Source organism: Rhincodon typus, chromosome 3 (genome assembly GCF_021869965.1).
Source record: "Rhincodon typus isolate 14 chromosome 3, sRhiTyp1.1, whole genome shotgun sequence".
Taxonomy (NCBI): Eukaryota; Metazoa; Chordata; class Chondrichthyes; order Orectolobiformes; family Rhincodontidae; genus Rhincodon; species Rhincodon typus.
In genome coordinates, this window is record NC_063334.1 from 110064914 (window position 1) to 110085447 (window position 20534).

Here is a 20534-nt window from a genome sequence, read left to right on the forward strand (position 1 = left end):
TTCAAGTCCAGTGTGACTCTATGGATTCTCCATCATGAGTGTAAATTTTGGGGGCTCTGCTTAATCAACTTGCAGAGCTTTAAATTTTTTGGGCGATAGCCTTTAATTATTTTGAGATGACATTAGTTTTCTGTCTATCTCCAGCAGGAATGGAGCCTCAAAGATTTGCTGGTCAATCTCTAGTCTGCACGCCAGCAGTATCAGCAGGAGTGTCGGACACTGTTAGTGCTGCAGGACAGTCAAGAAGGTGATATTCAATGATGGATGCAGATATTCAGGTACATCTGGATCTCATTGGGGACAAAGTGACATGACCCAAGAGGCAGGTTGTGAGGCATACAGTGGGTAGACAGTGTGGGTGGGAAGAGTGGGAATAGGGGTAAAAGCTGGGGGATACAGCCTCCATTTGACACTGGAGGCTCAGCAAGAGATAGCCTTCACAGTTTGAATAGATTCAAGCCATCCTCTACACCATTCTTTGACAGAGTAATGACACATGGAATTAAATTGCATATTGAGTAATAGCCTTTCTCGCCAACCATTATATCAGAGAAGCAGCGTGGTCATTGTTGTGTCATGCTCCCAAGTGCTGTTTTGACCTCCCTCTCAGAAGTGACTCCTTTGATTTAACATTGGACCAAATCACACTCCACCTCTTCCCAAAACTGAAGCCACATCTCTACAAATCCTCCCCTGCCATCCCCCAAACCAAAAGTGACACCCTCTCCCACCTGTTGCAGTGACATGCCCCAATCTAAAGCGAAGCTACTTGTCCCAGCCTGGTCAACAACCACCACCCTAACATAACAACCTCTCCTAGACACCTAGCCCATTCCCTGACCTGACCCACCACCATGCCAGACTGCATCCCTGCCCTCCCATCTCCTGCCTGGCATCTGCAGAATCCAAGCACAGAACTCCAATCTGTGTAAGATCCTATTCCACCTGACAGTTCCTTATCCTGGGCACTCATTCATTCAGCTTGCGCACCAGGTACTTGGCAAGCTATCAACCTTAGCCAACTGGCAGCCTGGTACATTCAACTACTGGCACACTGCCACCTTCACCAACCTGTCACATATCCCATCACCCAGCTAGCACCCGATCCTTGAATTTATCTTATAATTACTCTTTCACAGGAAAGGCTCTCTCTGTTGCTGGACATTTCAGTCACAGAACATGGCACAGTGACTGGTGCAAAACGAAGCATTGTTTCTGCAATAATTCTCTTCCGTGTCATGTTGTCATGGAAAAAAATCGCACTGAGCAGTTCTGGCAGGCAGCCAATCTTCTTCAGCAACTTAAGTAGACCCGCCCTGCTCACATGATTGAATGCCATGGTGCAATGGATAAAGAAAATACGGACTAGTCTCCTTTGATCATGGCATCTCTCTTGCAGATATCAGACAGGGAGGTTCATGTCGATTGTAGAGCTTCCAGCTCTGCTGAAACCAAAGGGAGGAAGATATGTTCAGTCAGGAAAACAGTCTGACAAGTCCAATATGGCGTAAATGCATCTCCCCCAGTGCTCAGCTCGGAAATCATGTGCCACTTGTTTCAATTACTGCAGTTACCTTGATCTTGTACAGGCTCATAATCTTTTCATGATATACATCCTGAGGCACTGCCCTCTCTCAAACAGAAACAGACGAATTTGTGCGGATATTGTAGGATTGTGATTTTCTTGTGATGATGGGTTCAAATGAAACACAATCAGCGCGTGAAGCTTTTCCTACAGGAAGTAAGTCAATACCTTTGTGAGTTCAATTTCCAGCTCTTCCATGACAGACAAGTGTTCTATTATAAATGTAGTTTACTTTGTGATAGTGTTTTATGCCACCAGTCATTCCAACTTTATTTTCAATGCAGCTCAACTCTTTCCTGATGGACTTATTGCTTTCCTGATGTCTTCATTCATGCCCCAAATGTTCCCTGCCTTGAAGGACTTCTGGATATTCTGTCAAAATTGGGAACAGTAGTCATTGGTGCATTACCTACAGTGTTGGTCTGTTAATATTGCTGGCCTTTACTTTGAGTCAGGTCTCGTCTGTATTGAACGAAACTAATTGGCTCATTAGCCATAATCACATTGAATGGCAAGCAAACATGAAGGGCCGAATGGCCTATTTTCTGTGTTTCAAAATTTCTAAACTCTTTTGGCCAGCTTATTGAATGTCAAAGTCACTGTTTTTTTCCCTTTATTCATTCACGGGATGAGGATGTCACTGGCTAAGCAGCATTTATTTCCCATCCCTAAATGCCCAGAGGGTAGTTAAGAGTCAACCACATTGCTATGGGTCTGGAGTCACATGTAGGCCCGACCAGGTAAGGATGGCAGTTTCCTTCCCTAAAGGACATCAGTGAACCAAATAGGATTTTCTAACAATCAATATTAGAGTCTTAATTCAAGATTTTTTTCAAATTGAATTCAAATTCTACCATTTGCTGTGGCAGAATTTGAACCCAGGTTCCCAGAACATGATTTGGGTCTCTAGATTAACAGTCCAGCGATAATATGATTAGGCCATCACCTCCCTTTGAAATAAAAATTATTGCCCTGCAGTCAGCTTTGAAACTGAAAACAAACTGCTCTGCTACATATGAGAGGAAGATCCAAAATTTCTTTTTTGATCATAATATTCTATTGCTTATCTTCCATGCAACTAGGTCACATGATCATGTGTGCTGGAATCTCATTACTTTACCATAAATCACCACATTGAGGAACCCAAGATTGAAGAGAAGTCAAGGCGCCGGGATTTCTGTTTACCTTTGGACCCTTGAGGCACTGAAGTGGCCTTCTCTGGGAGGATAGCCAAACAGCTTTTATTGGAAAACCTGGTATTTGACAAAGTGGGGAGGGGGCACTTTGTTTGAGCCCATTAGAGGTACCCTTCCCTCAGGGCCATACTTCTCCTTTACCTCTCTTCCCAGGCTACTTAATCCGAGACTCCCATCCTCCTTCCTGACAATACCTCAGTTTAGCCTCCTAACATAATCCTCTTCTGCAGACTCTTCTTCAGAAGGGTCCCGACCTGAAACACCAACTTTCCTGCTCCTCTGATGCTGCCTGGCCTGCTGTGTTCCTCCAGCTCCACACTGTGTTATCTCTGACTTCAGCATCTGCAGTTCTTGCTATCTCTCAATATTTAGTCAACCAAGGTTCATGTCAATCACAGCTGTTTTGATCCCAGCAGTGTGTAATCTGTCAGTCTGTACTAATGGTCTTGAGATTCAAGCTTTCTGTTCGAAGAGTTGTTGTCTTCTTTGATTTTGTTTTTTGACTAATGCAATTCTGTTCATTTACTCAGCAGAGACTCAAAACTCCAAGCATCTTCTGAAGCAGATGGATGATAGAAGAGGAGTCAGCACCTCATTCGTCAAGGGGTGCTTGACTTGAGGTGGGCGACGTCTGACTGGTATTGGTCCCACTGTTAGACTCTCACACTTGTACTCCACGTCAATCAAATTCGGCTTATCACTTGTAACTGCAGTTTCCCAAGTTGTGTTAAGGCTCTGAAACAAACTGGAGTGTTCTCTTCAGAGTGCAGTTTATGGGGACCCTGGGCTGTCCAAACTTCAGTGACCCCTCTTGCCTCCCCAGATAAGTGTAAAGGGACATGAAACATTATTTTTGGCACTGCATTGTTGCATTAATTTGAAAAATGATGACAAACATAGACATCAGTATGCCTTTGGACACTGCTTCAGACTTTTTTTTATTTTAGTCTTCTGAGGTATCCGCAAAGCAGTGGAGAAATTTATGCATAGCTAGGAGAATGCTACATGAGTTCTGGGTAACATCACAGACCGATGCGCAAAGCACTGCATATCTGGGTGCCTCTGAAGCTTTCATTCAGGGCTAAAGGGATCCAACTTCTAAGGAGGCACAGCCAATAACTTGTCTATGTTGTGTGCTGAACAGGGAGAGAGTTACACATTTGTCTTTCTTTTACACATTGGTACAAGCCAGCAGTGTGGGCTGAAAATAAGAAGCCAGATAGTATGCAATAAGTGGGAAGATGCTAAGTCTCTCCACCCACATTCATTATACATCACAGCAGCCTGTTGAACACAGGACTGTAATTTATAATACTCACTACTTGCTTCAAGGATTTTACTAATCAGCCTCTGGACTCTAAGCTCTGGTAGCCATATGCTTTTTAACTTCATTTTAAATGTACATGGACCTCAAGAACAGAGCTACTTTCATTGTAATATGTATTCAATTCCCTGCACCCGAAGCTCTGTAATGGGTGTAAGGAATGCAGGTTATTGCATACACCCCATCACAAGTACAATGACCGTTCACATTCAAAACAGTTTAGAAAGATGAAAATCACCAATAATGCTGCAAAAAAAAGGTAAAACAGTTCATAAAACCCCTACAGTGAGGAAACAGGCCATTTGGCCCATCGAGTTCATACTGACGTTCCAAACAGAAACCCACCTAGACCCACACCTTCCTTGTAACCCTGCATTTCCCATGGCTAATCCACCTAGCCTGCACAGCCTTGAACATTATGGGCAATGTAGCATGGGCAGTTCACCTAAACTGCACATCTTTGGACTGTGCAAAGAAACTGGGGCATCCAGAGGAAACCCACGCAGTCACAGGGAGAATGTGCAAACTCCACGCGGACAGTCTCCCGAGAGTGAAATTGAGCCCAAGTCCCTAGTGCTGTGAGGCAGCAGTGCTAACCACTGAGCCACTATACCGCCCACACGTCATTCATTTAGTTGTCAAAATTGTTTAGTACACCACATTATCTTTGGAGTGAACTGATTTTTCAGTTGGCAAGCAGTGCTGGAAGCCACTCTTTACAACAGCGTTTGAATTAATTGAGTTTATTTGAGATGAAAAGCAAGTGATTTCCACATATTCCACCTCTGTCTTGAGACACAGTGATTCAGCACAAAATGAGGCCATTGGACTGACTGCACCCTGCCAACAAGTTACCTGTCTGTAAACAAACTGAGAAATATTTAAAACTACATCCCATTCTACACAAGGACATTCCTGCTGTTGGGCAAAAAGAGGATACTAAAAAAAATCAAACTCATGAAAGGCTCAGGCTTTTTTGCAGGAAAGTAATGGGGATTTGGGAAGTGATGAGAAATTTACTCCCTTATTGCTTTTTTGTTTTATTCAATGCACAAGGACAGTAAGACACTCATATTGCTGAAATGAAGGTTAAGCTATGTGTACATGCTGCTACACTTCTTTCAAGTGATCTTGTTCGTTTATTGGACATAACTGTGAGAAGCAGCAGTGCAGATTATTCCACCCGCGTATTAAGCTTCTGTGTAAATCTCCCTCCTACCGCTGGCAGGCAAAACGAGAAAATTGCAAATAAAAATGACATTGAAAAGAACAATACCATTCTTTGATATTGATGCAGTTAGAACGATAAATCATGAATTCAAATATTAGTTAACCAAGAAACTACTACAACAGGTAATTCTGGACTACAGTTAATTCTAAACTAACAAGTCATTCGGTTGTTCAAAATTCTGCAAATATTAGCCCACTTATGGTTTCTTTTCAAGAATCTGGTTATCCATAAGAAAAGAAAAACTGTTGAAGAATAATGAGAGCACAAGAAAATGACCTTGGCTTTTGTTGATCTAACTAAGTGTTGCATCTCTTCTATATCAGTCACAGATCAAAGAGCCCATACATGTAACATATGTACCGCACTTGGCTTAAATATCACTCAGTGTAAAGCAATAACTCCCTGCCACCAGGACCATGTTCACTGCTGGAAGTAATGGCTTGATTTATTCCTGTCACTGTACTGGGGTACAGTGAAAAGTGTTGTCTCATGTGCTTTACGGGTAGCTCTTGTGATATAAGTAGCACAGAACCTATCCTGAATTAACAGAGGAATAAATTAACAGTGAAAAGAAACATCGATACCCACATTTTAAGAATGAATTTGAAATAAACACGAAGAACAGTAAGTGCTACTTTGGGTGAATGGCCAGTGCTGAGGGAACCATCAGGAGAGAAAATTCTGTCTGACTTTGGCATCTGACTGATAAGGATACATCTGTCCATGACAGTATTGGTATGAGTGACGGCCACTCATGGAGGTGAAGTTCTGTCTTCACAGTGAGGTAAGACCCCATCATCTTGTCTGGCACTATCACCGTGCTAAATGGGACAGACTTCAATCAGATCTACCAACTCAAGACTGGGCATCGATAACACACTGTGCACCATCATCAGCAGCAGAATTTTATTTCACCACAATCATGGTTAATTCCAGCTTAGACAATTGATCCACTCGACTATTTGCACTGAGCCAGTAAATCAAGCCGAGAACAATAAAGACTGGAGGAGGCTGTGCCAGGAGTAACACCAGGTGTATCTAAAAATGAAGTGATGACCTGGTGAAGCTACAACACAGGACTACTGTGTGCCAACCAGCAGAAGCAGCAAGTGATACACTGAGCTAAGCGATTCCACAATCAACGAATCAGATCTGAGCTCTGAAGTCCTGTCACATCCAGTTTTGAATGGTGGTAAATAATTAAGCACCTAGCAGGAGATGGAAATTCCAAAAATATCCCCATCCCTAACGATGGCGGTTCCCAGCACATCAGTGCAAAAGACAAGGTTGAAGTTTTCGTATCTTCAACAAGAAGTACCAAGAGATGAACCATCTCAGCCTCCTCCTTAGGTCCCCAGCACCTCAGCCTTTAACCAATTCAATTCACTCCATGTGACATCAGGAAATGACTGAAAAGACAAGATAGGCTGTGGGCCCTGACAACATTCCAGCGTTAGCAATAATGACTTGAGCTGCAGAACTTGCCGAATGCCTTGCCATGCTGTATTAGTGCTGCTGAAGCACTGACATCTACTCAATAAAGCAGGAAATTGCCCAGTTCATTAAAGATTGGAGGAGGGCATGCCAGGAGCAGCACCAGGCAAATCTAAAAATGAGGTGATAACCTGGTGAATCTACACCACAGGGCTACCTGTGCGTCAAAGAGCAGAAGCAGCAAGTGATATACAGAGCGAAGTGATTCCAGGTATGGTCCATGCACCAAAATAGATCAAATTCAATCTGGCTAATTACTGCTGTATGAATCTACTCTTATCACCAGAAAAGTGGTGATATGGATTATCAACAGTGTGTCAAATGGCAGTTGCAAAGGAAAAAGTTGCTCTAGGCCACCAGTGCCAAGTGACTCCTGACCTGTTTAACAGCCTTGGTCCAAACATGGAGAAACATCCAGGCAGCATTTGGTTGAGTATGGCGTCAAACAACCTGAGAAAAACTAAAGTTAACGGCAGGTTCCTGACCAAGTCACTCTCTGTGGAGAACTACAGTGTTGCTTGGCTAACATCCTGGAGCTCCCTTCCTGGTGGCATTGTGGGCGTGCTTACATCACAACAACTGCAGCAGTTTGTGCAGGCCATGCACCAACAGCTTCTGCAGGACATTTGGGAGTGGACAATAAATGTTGGCCGAGCTTGCATCCCATGAATAAAGGAATCATCAAAGTGAAGAAATAGCCTATAAATATGCTCAAACTATTTATATTTATGAAGTACATTGAAAGCTTTTTTGTTTGCTCAGCAACTTGAGTTATGCAGCATATGGAGACATTGTGTTTATATACACATTCAATGGCAAGTGAGCAAATGTTGTACCTCTCTCATACTCCTTGAAGATGGTGGTGAGCTGCGTTCTTAAACTACTGCCATGTCTATGGTGTAGGTACATCCATTATGCTTTTAAAGGAAGGAGTTCCAGGATTTTGACCCAGTAACAGTGAGGAACTGGAGATATACTTTCAATGCAGAATGGTATATGACGAGGAGGCAAACTTGCACATGGTAGTATTCCCTTGTATCTGTTCCCCTTGCCCTTCTAGATGGTAGAGGTTGCAAGTTTGGAAGATGCTTTTGAATGTTTAACATGATTCACAGATGTCATCCAGGCTTTGTGTTGTTTGATATCAAGTTTTGTTTTGAATGTCATTGGAGCTGCACTTATCCAGGCAAGTAGAGAGTATTCCATCACATTGCTGATTTGAGTCTTGTAGATGGTGCTCAGGCTTTGAGAAGTCAGGAAGATTAATTTGCAAAAAAAAAAGTATTATTAAATTTAATCACGCTGTTAAGTTTTCTATGTTTTAGTCTTTGATTTCTTCCATTAATCCTTCCTTCTCAGTGGGATCTCGTGCATAAGTTTTTTTTCTGCATTTGGAACTTGCTCATCTTCCCTATCGATATTTCATTGAATATCTCACTGCAAAGACAAATCAAAACTAGGCATACAGAGCAGGTTCATGAGCATATGGTTCATATCTTAAACAAAGCTTCCACACTTTTCACTTGACAGAATTTAATAAATCTGCTGTACTTTATCTGCAGTTAGTAATTTTCAGTCTTTTGTGTTTATTACTTTTCCCCTCATTTTTTAAAATCAATTCTGGTGGAACATGGTGTTGACCCTTCAGCCCCTTGAGCCTATACTGCTCTTCAGTGCCAACCTGCAACCTAAATATATCTGTTTTTACTCCTTTCACAGGATATGTCTGTAGCTGGCAAAACCTGCATTTAATCCCTAAACTCAATTGTCCTTGAAATGGTGGTGTTGAGCTGCCTTCTTGAACAAGCACAGTCCATCTGGTGTATCCCACACTGCTGTACAGGAGGGAATTTCAGGAAAGACCAGGGATATAGTTCCAACACCCTGCTCATTAGTGGTTTGATGGGGAAACCGGTGGTGGCGGTGCTCTGATGTGTCTGCAGTCCTTGTTCTTCTTGTTGATTGAAATCGAGGTTTCAGAAAGTTTTGGCATGAGAACCTTACTGATATCAGCCACAGTGGTCCAACATTTTTACAAAGAACATAGAACATAGAACAGTACAGCACAGTACAGGCCCTTTGGCATACGATGTTGTGCCAACCTATTACCCTACTGTAAGATCAAAAACTAAACTGCATACCCCTAATTTTACCATCATCCATGTGCCTACTCAAGAGTCGCTTAAATTTCCCTAATGTATCTGACTCTACTACCACCACTGGCAGTGGATTCCACGCACCCACCACTCTCTGTGTAAAGAACCTACCTCTGACATCTCCCCTATATCTTCCTCCAATCAACTGAAAATTATGCTCCCTCTTAATAGTCATTTCCGCCCCCGGAAAAAGTCTCTGCCTATCCACTCTATCTATGCCTCTCATCATCTTGTACACCTTTATCAAGTCATCTTTCATCCTTCTTCACTCCAATGAAAAGAGCCCTAGCTCCCTCAACCTTACCTTGTAAGACCTGCCCTCCATTCCAGGCAGCATCGTGGCAAATCTCCTCTGCACCATCTCGAAAGCTTCCGCGTCCTTCCTATAACGAGGTGACCAGAACTGAACACAATATTCCAAGTGTGGTCTAACCAGGGCTTTATAGAGCTGCAGCATGACCTCGCGGTGCTTAAACTCAATTCTCCTGCCAATGAAAACCAACACACCATACGCCTTCTTATCAACCCGATCAACTTGGGTGGCAACTTTGAGGGACCTATGGATGTGGACCCCAAGATCCCTCTGTTCCTCCACACTGCCAAGAATCCTGCCATTACCCCCATCTTAGCTGGCCTCAGTGGAATTCCAACGAAACTGCATTGCTTTTCAATTTGGTTTTTTCTCCTCCTCTAGCCTGATTTGTTGAGGCAGCAAGAAAAGGGGAAGCATGGGTGTGTGTCCGGCTCAGTCTCACTCACAAACCCAAGCACACATCATTCACCTAGTCTCCCACCCACATTCCCCTTCACTGACATACTGCTATTCACCACTCACTGACTCACTCACACCCAATCACTGATCCATTCACATACATACCCACACAATCATTGACCCACCCACATACCCAATCACCCATCCATTCACCCAATGGCTCATACCCAACCAAATAACTGTCCACAAAACTCACTCCCACTCACACACCCATCCGCATCCACTGAATACCCATCTAGGTATCAACACCCCAACTATCCACCAAAACACCCACCCATTTACACAGACCCGACCGTCCAGTCGAACACCCACCTATTCACCCACCATCTATCCGCACACCACCATCCACACAGCGACCATTCTATCCACACAGCCACGCATTCACCCACACAGCCACCCATTCAACCATACACCCACAAAGCCAAGCATTCACCCACATTCCCCATACACACAATGTATATCTGTAAAGAATAAAGATTTGGGAATATTCTCGGTAACAATTTCAAAATCTGGCCTTTTAATTATTCAGAGCCCCTGAGGACTGAACTGCTAATTTTGTACATTGAATTGTCAATACAAATATCACTTACAAGAACATCTCCATTCCAGTGAAAATGATGGAAGGAGTCAGGAATGCCAAGTCCAGGCCCAAAACTATCATTTCTTATGTTCACTGGAGTAGGATGGGAGGATGTCTGTAGTTCATGCATCAATAGGCCACTTCATTAATGTGATAACACCATGAATTTAAGAGATTTGCTCTGTCCTCCTTCTCTTGCAGAGGGATGTTGTCACAGTGGGACCGAAATGACTCCTTCAGACAGGTAGTTGGTAGACAGCTTTAAGTTCTCCCTGGGTACATTTATTAAAGTAAGACAAAAGAATCATGAGTGCGTTGTGTCAGGTTCACACAGACTCAGAAGGACTTTCGTTTTAGCTTGTGGGTTTTGCTGGCTGCTGGAGTTGAGAGCTTAAAGTCTCTGCTACTGGAGTGCATTCTTGGACAGAGAGGCTTCCTCTTAAAAGTCAAAAGGGGCAGATTGTTTCTTTTGATATTTCTTCCCTCTGGATTGGAGAGAGACAGCATGTGAGAATAAAACTGTGTAACTGTGTTGCTGAATTGCCTTGCCAAAGGTGTGTTTATGCAGTGGTGCCTATATTAGAACAGCTGGTGATTAGTGGTTAAATAATATTATCTTATTAAATATTTCAAAAAAGTAGTTATGCCAAATTCTTCCTTTTGTTGTATTTCAACAGTGTTGTAAGAATAAAGTATGTTTTGATTAAAGCTAAATGATGGACCAATTGAATTATATCTGGAACACAGCACCTTACACTTACCTTTTAAAAAAGATAAAATAGTTAGGGTCTCGGCTATCTCCATAATATACTTTGTGGGATCTAGTCTGATCCATAACAACTGAGTTGATGCCAGAGGCATTTGATAAGGAAGCAACATTCACAACTGGGTGCAGAAGGACTGCTAAGCTTAGATCTGATCCATTGGTTGTGGAACTGCTTAGCTCTATGTATTGCTTGGTGCTTATGCCGTTTAGCGTGCAAGTAGTCCTGTTTGCCAGCTTCACTAGGTTAACGCCTCATTTTTAGTTATGCCTCGTGCTGCTTTTGGCATGTGCTGTGCTCTCCATTGAACCAGGGTTGATCCTGGTCCAGTGGAGGACATGCTGGGCCATGAGGCTGCAAATTGTACTGGAATGCAATTCTGATGCTGTTGATGGCCGACAGCACCTCATGGATGCCCAGTGTTGAGTTGCTAGATTGATTCAAATCTGTCACATTTGTCCCATTTAGCACAACAGTAGTGCCACACTATATGATGGGTGGTATTGTCAATGTGAAGGACGGACTTTGTCTCCAGTGGACTGTGCGGTGGTCACTCTTACTGATACTGTCCTTGACAGACGCATCTGCAGCTGGAAGACTGGTAAGTTTAAGGTCAAATATGTTTTTTATTTCCCTCTTGTTGGTTCCTTCACCACCTGCTGCAGACTCAGTCTAGCTGCTATGTCCTTTAAGAACTGACCATCCTTCAAGTGCTGTTCAACACGGATGAACACTGATTCATCAGCCGAGGAAGGACTGTATAAATTAATCAACAGGAGGCTTCCTTGCTCATGTTTAACCTGAAACCATGAGATTTCATGGCGTCCAAAGTAAATGTTGCGGACTCCCTTACTGTATCACAATGTGCCACCAGCTCTGCTCGGTCTGGTCTGCTGGTTGGACATGACATATCCAGGGGTGTCTGCACATAGTCTGTAAGGTACAATTCCATGAATATGCCTATATCAGGCTGTTGTTTGACTAGTCTGTGAGGCAGCTCTCTCAACTTTGGCACCAGCCCCAGCTGTTAGTGAGGAGGACTTTGCAGGGTCGACAGGATCGTTTTTGCTGTTGTCTTTTCTGGTGCTTAGGTTGATGCCAGGTGGTCCATCTGGTTTCATTCTTTTGTTGAGACTTCGTAGCGATTGATACAACTGAATGGCTTGCGAGGCTATTTCACAAGGAAGTTGATAGACAACCACAGTTCTGAGGCTCTGGAGTCACATGTAGGCCATATCAGATGAGGATGGTATATTTCCTCCTCTGAGGGATATTAACGAGCCAGATGAGTGTTTTTTTCCAAAAATCAGCAATCGTTTCAAGGCCACCAGTAGACTTTTAACTATAGATTTATTTTTTATTGAATTCAGATTCCATCATCTGCCCCAGAACATCAGCTGAGCATCTAATTAATAGTCTAGCAATAATACCGCAAGGCCCTGGCCTCACTGAATGACCTGAATGTTCTTGGATCTTGAAGAATGAGGGATGATCTGATTGAAATGTAGAGAATTATTACAAAATATGAGAAGGGTTATGTAGATTGGATGCTTCTTCTGGCTGGTGAGTCTAGACCCAGCAGGTATAGTCTCAGAATAAGGGGCAGACCATTTGAAATGAGGAGGAATTTCTTCACTTAGTGGGCTATGACTGTTTTAAATTCTTTACTCCAGAGGCTAGTGGAAATTCAATTATTGATCATGTTCAAGACAGAAGTCAATAGACCTCTGGAGACTAATGACGCCAAGGGGATAACGTGGGGACATGGTGTTAAGGGCGAGGATCAACCATGATATAATGAAATGGTGGAACTGCCTTGGTTGACTGAATGACCCACTCCTGTTCCTATGTCGCTAAATAAGAAGAGAAAGAGGGGAAAGGTTTTTGCTCCATACAATTTCTCTCTCGGATCTGTATTCAAGTCCATCAGCTTTTTGTCCGCCAACAAACCGGATCAAGTGACCTCTCTCTGAAAATGTCTCGATCCAAGTTGAAGTAATTTTGTTTTTACTGCTGCAGCTGCAGTCCTTTGCTTTGCAAAGTTTTCCTTCCAAAAATCCAATGTATTGATACATATCCAGTCAATGATACCCTAAGTCAATATTTCAAAGAACCTATCTTCATAACAACATGAAAATGAACAAAATGTGTTTTTTCTTGTCCATGTTAATGTTTTGCTTGGAATTCCTCATAGTTATAAACAGCATGTAAGTTAGTGCAAGGCAAATAGTACTGAAATTTATTTTAACTACTGTATCATTCCATGCTGAGATCATTTTCATTGTGATTTCGTATGCAGAAGGACTCTCTTCAAGCAGGTTGCTCCTCAGAAGAATCATGTGACACTTTGCTGCGTTTTTTTGTTCAATTTGCTCAACATGACACTTCAAGTTCAGGCAGTCAAGTAGTGGCAGTCAGCTGTTCAAAGGCATTTACAGTATTTGGGTAAACATTCTTAATAATAACCAGTTATTAATAACCTGCGAGTGCCTATTGATCAAAGATGACTTAATCTTGTACCAAACCGAGGATGTGGTTGAAAGAAGAAGTTTAGACACATCATTCCTGCTCATCCGGGAACTTAATTGGTTAGGATGTCCCACAAGGAACAGTGATGAATTGGGAAACCTCTTCCAAGGTCTTGTCAAAACAACAGCTATAACGCAGGCCAGACACCATCAAAGGAGCAGGACAGTTGATGTTTTGGGTCGGGGCCCTTCTTCAGAAAAGAAGAGTTTCTGAAGAAGGGCCCTGACCTGAAACGTCAACTTTCCTCCTCATCTGATGCTGCCTGGCCTGCTGTATTCCTCCAGCTCCACACTGTGTTATCTCTGACTCCATCATCTGCAGTTCTAGCTTTCTCTGAGCTGTAATGCAGCCTATAAAGAGAAACTTCATACTATGATTTACTGAACTGCAAATATTGCAGCTTGACAGTCTTAATGTCTGACTCACCATTATTCATAATGCACAATCTTGGCTGTTATATTTTGTGTAAGCCCCATTTGAGGTAGGATGTTGTTTATTACACTAATGCTCACTTGATGATGTAGAGAGTCATCTGGGTATGTCCTGTCTACAAAACTACAGGGCTAATTTAATCTGGCCAATTACCACCCTCTCAGTCTACTGTGAATCATCAGTAAAGTGGCAGAAAGTATTACCAATAGTGCTATCAAGCAACATTTACTCAACAATAACCAGCTCAATGATGCATAGTTTGGGTTCCTCCAGAACCACTGAAACCAAACATGGATAAAATAGCTGAAGTCAGGAGATGCTATGACAGCCTTGTCTGCAAGACCGAATTTGACCGAGTGATGCTTTAAAGACCATGAGCAAAATTGAAAATGATAGGAATCTTCTGCCTATTAGCTGCATAAACAGCTGCATAAATATCCCCATCCTCGATGACAGAAAAGCCCAGCACATCAGTGCAAAAGATTTGCAGCAACCTTCAGCCAGAAGTGCCAAGTGGATGCTCCATCTCGGTCTCCTCCAGTAGTACCCAGCATAACAGATACCAGTATTTGGCCAATTCGATTCACTCCACGTGGTATCAAAAAACAGTTGGAGACACTGGATACTGCAAAGGCTATGGGCCCTGACAACATTCCAGCAATCGTACTGAAGACTTGTGCTATAGAACTTGCTGTTCCTCCAACTAAGCTGCTCCAGTACAGTTATAACACTGGCATCTACCCGGCAATGTGGAAATTTGCCCTAGTATGTGCTGTACACAAAAAGCAGGACAGATCCAACACAGCCAATTTCCACTCCATTAGTCTACTCTCAATCATCAGTAAAGTGATGGAAGGTGTCAGTAACGGTGCTATCAAGCAACACCTGCGCAGCAATAGCCTGCTCAGTGACGCCGAGTTTGGGTTCCGCCAGGGACTCTCAGCTCCTGACCTCATTATAGCCTTGGTTCAAACATGGACAATGAATGAATTCCAGAGATGGGGTGAGAGTGACAGTCCTTGACATCAAGGCTGCATTCGACTGAGTGTGGCATCAAGGAGCCCTAGCAAAACTGGAATCAATGGGTATCGGGGGCAATATCTCCGGTCGTTGGAGCCATACCTGACACCGAGGAAGATGGTCATGGTTGTTGGAGATCAATCATCTCAGCTCCAGGACATCTCTGCAGGAGTTCCTCAGGGTAGTGTCCTCAGCCCAACCATCTTCAGCTACTTCATCAATGACCTTCCCTCCATCATAAGATCAGAAGTGGGGCTGTTCGCTGATGATTGCACAGTGTTCAGCACCATTCGCGACTCCTCAGATACTGAAGCAGTCTATGTTCAAATGCAACAAGACCTGGACAATATCCAGGCTTGGGCTGACAAGTGGCAAGTGACAATGCGCCACACAAATGCCAGGCTATGACCATCACCAATACAAGACAATCTAACCACAACCCCCTGAAATTCAACGGTGTTACCATCACTGAATCCCCCACTATCAACATCCCGGGGGTTGTCATTGACTAGAAACTCAACTGGACTCACCACAAAAACACTGGCTGCAAGAGCAGGCCAGAAGGTAGGAATATTGAGGCGAATAACTCACTTCCTGACACCTCAAAGTCTGTCCACCATCGACAAGACACAAGTTAGGAGTGTGATGGAATACTCCCCACTTGTCTGGATGAGTGTAGCTCCAACAACACTCAAGAAGCTTGACACCATCCAGGACAAAGTAGCTCGCTTGATTGGAACTACATCCACAAGCATCCACTCCCTCCACCATTGATGCTCAGTAGCAGCACAGTGTATTATCTACAAGATGCACTGCAGAAATTCACCAAAGATACTCAGACAGCATGTTCCAAACCCACAACCACTTCCATCTAGAAGGAGAAGGGCAGCAGACATATGGGAACACCACCACCTCCAAGTTCCCCTCCAAGTCACTCACCATCCTGACTTGGAAATATATTGCTGTTCCTTAACTGTCGCTGGGTCAACATCCTGGAATTCCCTCCTTAATGACATTATGGGTCAACCTACAGCAGGTGGACTGTAGCGGTTCAAGAAGGCAGCTCACCACCATCTTCTCAAGGGCAACTAGGGATGGGCAAGAAATGTTGGCCAGCCAGCGACACCCACAAACCCACAAATGAATATAAAAAAGAGAAACCTCTTTGATTACACGGTGTGGAGCTGGAGAAGGGTCCCAACTTGAAATGTCAACTTTCCTGCATCTCTGATGCTGCCTGGTCTGCTGTATTTCTCCAGGTCCACACTGTGTCGTCTCTGACTCCAGCATCTGCATTTCTTGCTATCTCCGAGTGATTTGAAATCTCTTTGATGTTTGGAATTAATACCTTACAAAAAGAAAAATGGTTGTGTTTGTTGGAAGTCAATCACTTCAGGTGATCCCCATCTGCCCAAATATCTTCATCTGCTTTAATGACCTTCCCTCTATCACAAATTAAAACATTGAAATGTTCACTAATGATTTCACAGCATTAGTACCATTCAATACTGCTCACACTGTAGCAGTTCAGAACCTTGGGCAGTAATATTCAGATAAAATTTAGGTCTGGGCTGCTAAAGAGCAAATATTATTTCTCACATACAAATGCCAGATAATGACCATCTCCAATAAAAAGTGACGTGTACCATCTTCATTCACCAATCAATGGCTTCAACATCAGTGAATACACTACTATCAATATCCTGGGGGTCACCATTGACTGGGAATGTAACCAAAACAGCCAAATAAATGCTATAACTACAACAGTAGGTCAGTGACAGGGAATTCTACACTGAGTAATTCACCTGGTCTTTTCCCAACTGTCCATTAAGCACAAATTAGATTTGATCAAATAGATTTGAATTGCCTGGATGAGCTTCTTAACAACAGGTCAGAACCCCAAATTATCATTGTTAACATTTAACTCCAAAATATGTTCTTTAAAAGAAGTTTTTGATGATCAAAAAATGACTACAGATGTAAATTCGCTCGCTGTGTGGCAAAGTCCTGTATTAGACCCACAGAATGTTGCACCTCTCCAGTGCCAGGGAAACTTTAAATAGCAAGACAAATATGACTGGAAAAGAGAATAAGAAGCCTAACTATTCATCAATTTCAGAATTGTAAATCCCCTTTTACTGGTTTTTGGGGTTTTTTTGCCTTCTGGGACTATACAAAAATAGAAATTAAAACCAACTGCAAAATTGATCTATGCATGTTAGTGGCCTGACATCTTTAAGTGTGGAATAGTTTGCAGTGACAATAACAATTCTGAGAATGGTCATTTAAACCCCCCCCTGCCCTGCAGGTAAGGAAAAAAATCTCTCACACTGAGGGCTTCCAGAAAGCCACTTTTAAAAAAAGAGCAGGAAAAAGAGATAGTAGGAACTGCAGATGCTGGAGAATCTGAGATAACAAGGTGTAGAGCTGGATGAACACAGCAGGCCAAGCAGCATCAGAAAATTTTCTGAAGAAGGGTCTAGGCCCGAAACGTCAGCCTTCCTGCTCCTCTGATGCTGCTTGGCCTGCTGTGTTCATCCAGCTCTACACCTTGTTGTAGCAGGAAAAAGAGTTTGAATTTACCTTCAAAGCCAGAAATTCCAACTGCCAACAGCAATGCTCCCAGTAACCTTCACAGCAATGGCTGCAATATTCAAATATCTATTCCACGTAAACAATTCAGAGAATGATCCATATGTCATTTTTTCATATGTTGTTTGTATGGACTCATCTTTTATTTTCTAAACTGCATGTAAGTGTGTTGCTTACTGTTCCTTCTTGCATTTAGTAATTAACAAACTCACTCTTTTTGTTAATTTGAGAAAGCTTGGTGAAACTGGCTCCTTTTAAAATATACGTTAATTTGTGTCAGGGAGTAAGGTATCTACAAAGGACGGGATCCTGTCCAAACCAGCCTTGCTGTTACCAACTGAGTGGATAGTTGAATAATCAGAGGAGGCAGCTCACTCTTCCTCACCTAGGAATTTAACAGTTTGAGGTCTCCCATCTGGAACTGTAACAATTGGGGAACCTCACCCTGTAACTGATCATAACAATGAGCACAGCTCTAATACTGCTCAAGGAGTTTCCTCAACAATATAGCTCCTTCGATTAAACAGTCACTTCCTCCAGCACCTACACACAAGGCTATCAATACACAAAGGCTCCTTCCAAAGTTCTTTCAGAACCTATGATGTGTACCACCCAGATGGACAAAGGCAGAAGATGCATGGGAGCAGTACCTAACGCAAATTCTCCTCCAAGCCTCAAACCATTCCGATGTGCAAATTTATAGCTACTGCTTCACTGTCACTGGATTAAAATTCTGGAACTCTTTTACTGACAGCACTGCTGTGGGTGCACCTACACCAGATGGATGGCAGCAGCTCAAGAAGGAGGCTAATCATCACCTTCTAAAGGGCAATTAGTGATGGGCAACAAATACTGGCTTTGCCAGGAATATTTATAATCCCATGAAAGAATTTAAAGAATCTAGGCTTTGGCATCAAGCATGGTCTGTTAAAACTGAATGTACAACGATGCAATTTACATGTCCAATAATTACCCAAGCAGATGAACAACTCCCTAACATCAATTCCTATTGCATTTTCTCTCTACGTTCTCTCAGTTCTGGCACATTTGGAGATTGTGCTTTTTTTTTTACCATGTACCCTGCAAGCTATCTACCTCTAACACTGCAACCATCAGTACTCATTTCAATCTGAGTTCAATGTTATTTATTTTCATGTGTGTTTCTAAATAAAATATACTTGTTGATTGTTGTAAATTTTACTGAGATATATGGAATTTATTAAATTTGTGGTTCAAAGAAATAATATATCTGTGGAATAGATTCAGGTTTGCAAAAGCCGTGATGTGCTTATCTTTGAAATAGATATAAAATTTTTGACTCATAAATCATTGCCAGTTCTTGTAACCGTAAGGGTAAGTGGATATGTTAGTTGTGTTTTGAGTTCCTGTGTGTGACTCATGATTTGATTTTTAGATTATGAATCAATGTCTCAATTAGCATTTAACATGAGAGTCATTGGACATATTCTGAAGGTAAATATATATTGAATTGAACTAGCAAATCTCCCAATATTCTGTTATCAAAGCAATAATTAATTATTCACTCTCTAAGTTGGAGAACTTTGACAAATTAAAAATGAACATTTTGGAAATTATTTCGTAAATGCTGGATGGAAACAAACTGAGGGATTGCAAATGTTTTTAAAATGTTTAAATGTCTTTTTGCATATGAGCATTTTGTACATAAATGTGAAAATGTTGATTTGTCAATTGTTGAGCAAGATAGTGATGCAACCTAACAATAATCTTATAATTTTTTATTGTACTACAAATAAATGCATTAAATTGCTATTAAAATTACAATTTTTAGAAATATTTTCTGATGCTTAGCCTCGCTAATTTCAAAAGCAGGTAAAGAAAAAAATACAACCAGACAAATTGAACACCAATTTATACACAGCATGGTTCCATATACAACAATATGATAAATGTCCGTATAATCTATTCAAGGCACTGCATGAGGAATAAATATTGGCCAGCATTGCAGGAGAATGTTGAGTCATTGCTGTACTTTCTCTCAGGCTTTCTTTTATCTTTGCAGAACTTAATTTTTTACTTGATCTTCATTTTGAACAACTGTGGCAATAATTTCTCAATTTTTCCACATTCTTAAATGCAATGTGGCACCACTTCTTCCTCAGATAGCATCCCTAATTAATCAGACCTCAGGTGCCTGTTTTCATTGTGAAGATCAATGTGAGATGCATAATGTGTTGAGGTTTATGGTAATCAGGGTGAAAGCTTAAAAAGCAAGAACTGATTACATATCAATTTTATACACCTTTAAGCTTGAGCATTAAGTGATCAAGTAAATTACAAAAATAGACCAAAAGAACTGCAACTGCTGGAAATCAAAAACAAAAACAGAAATTGCTGGAAAAGCTCAATAGGTCTGACAGCATCTGTGGAGAGAAAGCAGGGTTACCATTTCGGGCCAACGACCCTTCCTCAGAACTGATAGTAGCCAGGAAAATGTTGTTTTTTACACAGAAGATAGGATGGGGGAGGGGAGTTAGGTAAGGAGTAAACAGAAGGTGGAGATAGAACCCAAAGAGAGACAAGAACAGTTGGATAGACAAGGAGTAAATTTTTAAAACTGTTAGCATTGCTAGAAATACATATTTATATTTAAGGTCTATATAGAACTTTGGAAGCTATGGAACAGTTTGGATATTTTCTGGCTAGAAAGGTGTTTACCATCTGGTAATATTAAGGAATGAAGTCAATACTTCATCCTGTGCTATAAGCCACCTGGTTTTTACAGAACGATCAAGTGAATTTGCAGAAAAGACAGGCAAACCTCTCAAGGAACTAAGACATAGGGCTGTGGCCCTTAATTATTGAAAAACCTGGTTTGAA